Below are 2,581 nucleotides of genomic sequence, written 5' to 3'. Positions count from 1 at the left end.
TTTCAGTCTGAAAAGGAATGTTTTTATTGAAATAAAGTTAGTTAGAGAGTCATTGTGGTCACAGTTTAGATACAGGACTGTTAAATACTTTGGCTACACAAGGCCAGTCATGGAACATTTTAAACTCAGCCTCCTTTGGCTCGGTAGAGGGAGATTTTAAATGAGAAGTAAAAAAGATTAAGTCACATGTTCATAATGAGTGCCCCCTTCCCAACGCATTTGTAATCACAATGCTCCAATACGAAGCACAATGATTACTGTAGTAAAACCAGAAATAATTGCAAAGTAATACATACTCAGAAGCCAGTATTAAAAATAGCAGAGGATGTAGCCACATCGACCAATTAAGTTGTAGCACTTAAGGGAAACTCGAAAGATATTGGTTCACACATGCTTCATTTGCATGAACAATTAAGGCGGTCTTCATTTAGAAGATGTGGAAAGCTTTGAACAGAAAAGAAAGCAGGCACAATATGTTTGCAAGAAACATTCTCTGTCATAGATCTTATAAAATCTGCAATGCTTAGTAGCAATATACAAAAGGTGTCATGCAAATCATACTATTTACAAAGACATGCTTGTGAGTCTTAAAAGTGAGGGAATAATTAACCAAAGTTTGAAGTGAATTGATGTGGAAATGTGAGAGCTAATTTCATGAAGTAAATAGAAAAGCTGCCATGTTTGAGAAAAGAAATTCTGACATGCTTTTTACTCTTTTAAAATTCACTTTCCCTGAAACACTAATGTGATTGTACGTGATGCAATCTGCATTTGTATTCTACACAGTTCAGTGATTTGATATGCAAATATTTTGATTTCTTTCTCAAACAATGCTAAGAAAAATCAAGGCTAAGATGAATTGAGATGAATTCGTAAATGTAAAGCGTAATTTTTTTGCTGTTTACGGTCCACCATTTTGCCATCTGTTTGAGAGTAGTATGTGTTGAGAGAGTTTTTAAAGGAGCAGTTTGCTGATTTGGCTTGGTTATTAGCGTTTTAGCAGAATTTGCACCCAGGAAAGTGGTTTGACACATTTTAGATCGTCATTCACATAAAATTGATTATTTTAAGGCAAAAAAAAAAAAAAAATAATTAGGTTTATGCTCATTCTTTAAGGAGTGATTTAACATAAGATCTTTTTGCTACATTGTTCAAAAACAATGGAAATATTCACAAGTTTGTGATCTGGCCGAAGTGTTTTCTTGGGGTCCCACTTCAATGTGCCCTTTAATGTTAAGACAAGCAGTAAGTAGTGCTCTGGCCCCATCTGTAGATCAGAAGAGGTATCACCAGGGCCCGCTCTCTGGGTAACTGGGCACTGCGGCTGGATACTGGGGCAGGCTGGGGCCGGTTTCAGAGATGGCATTGAATCCAGCTTGCCTCACAGGGGCGCTTTTCCACACCCCAGTGCTCCATTCTTCCTGAGCCTGCTGAAAACTGCCTCCTCCACCGCGATACAGTCGATGAACCTTTTAGGAAACAAAACTGTTGTCACTTTCATTTTGGTTTAAGGGTTTACTCATTAAGGGTGGGGTGTGTGTATATATATGCGCAAATCATACCTTGATAAGAATGAACACCATTAGAACTGTATCTATGGTAAAGAGCAGAGTACAGATGAGCATGAATATAGCCGAGACTACATTTGTGCCGAAAAACATCACTGTGGCAATCCAACCACTGTAAAAAGAGAAAAATATGGTGAGTTAACATCAATGGAAGCAACTGATATTCCCACTCAAAGATTGAAATCATTGAATCAATTAAGCTCAATCAACAAGATTATGAATTAAGACTATGAATCCAATGATTGGTGATAAGAGATAGAAGTGATGAATCACCTAACCATAAGCTCTTTAACATGGCACATTCGCTGAACATTCCTACACTGTACTATACTTGCGACAATTTGGAAAGATACGGTCGCTTTCTAATGTGGTTAACTGTATTGGACAAAAGGTCTAAAGTTAACTTAAACGGTGTCTTAGCTTTCATTGTTCAGGAAACCTAAACCTGATGGTAACCCACTCACTTCAAATAGGCTTTGGACAATACAGTGGCATGCAAAAGTTTTGGAACCCCTTGCAGAATCTGTGAAAATGTGAATAATTTTCAAAAAATAAGAGAGATCATACTAAATGCATGTTATTTTTATTTTTTTAGTACTGTCCTAAGTAAGATATTGTACATAAAACATGTTTGCATATAGTCCACAAACAAAATAAAAAAAACCCTGAAATGATAAAAAATAACGCCATTCAAAAGTTTGGGAACCCTTGGTTCTTAATACTGTGTGCTGTTACCTGATGATCCTCGACTGTCTTTGTTTTGTGATGTTTGTGCATGAGTCCCTTGTTTGTTCTGAACAGTTAAACTGAGAACTGTTCTTCAGAAAAATCTTTAAGGTCCTGCAGATTCTTCAGTTTCCCAGCATCTTTGCATTTTTGAACCCTTTCCAGCAGTGACTGTATGATTTTGAGATCTTTTTTGTTTTCACACTGAGGACAATTGAGGGACTCAAACACAACTATTAAAAAAGGTTCAAACGTTCACTGATGCTCCAGAAGAAAAGAAGATGCAC

General features: G+C 36.8%; 1 long non-coding RNA gene across 1 annotated transcript; it reads right to left on the bottom strand.

The window, feature by feature from the left end:
* On the bottom strand, window positions 1–2,196 carry LOC127987920 (uncharacterized). The gene is made up of 2 exons (XR_008161470.1): window positions 1,563–2,196; window positions 1–1,469 (listed from the first exon to the last, which is right to left on the bottom strand). It is a non-coding gene; the product is annotated as an uncharacterized LOC127987920 (long non-coding RNA).
* Window positions 2,197–2,581: the final 385 nt, after the last annotated feature.

The sequence above is a fragment of the Carassius gibelio genome, chromosome B22 (genome assembly GCF_023724105.1).
Source record: "Carassius gibelio isolate Cgi1373 ecotype wild population from Czech Republic chromosome B22, carGib1.2-hapl.c, whole genome shotgun sequence".
Taxonomy (NCBI): domain Eukaryota; kingdom Metazoa; phylum Chordata; class Actinopteri; order Cypriniformes; family Cyprinidae; genus Carassius; species Carassius gibelio.
The sequence above is the reverse complement of the archived record's forward strand: the minus strand, read 5'-3'. Positions and strand labels throughout refer to the sequence as shown.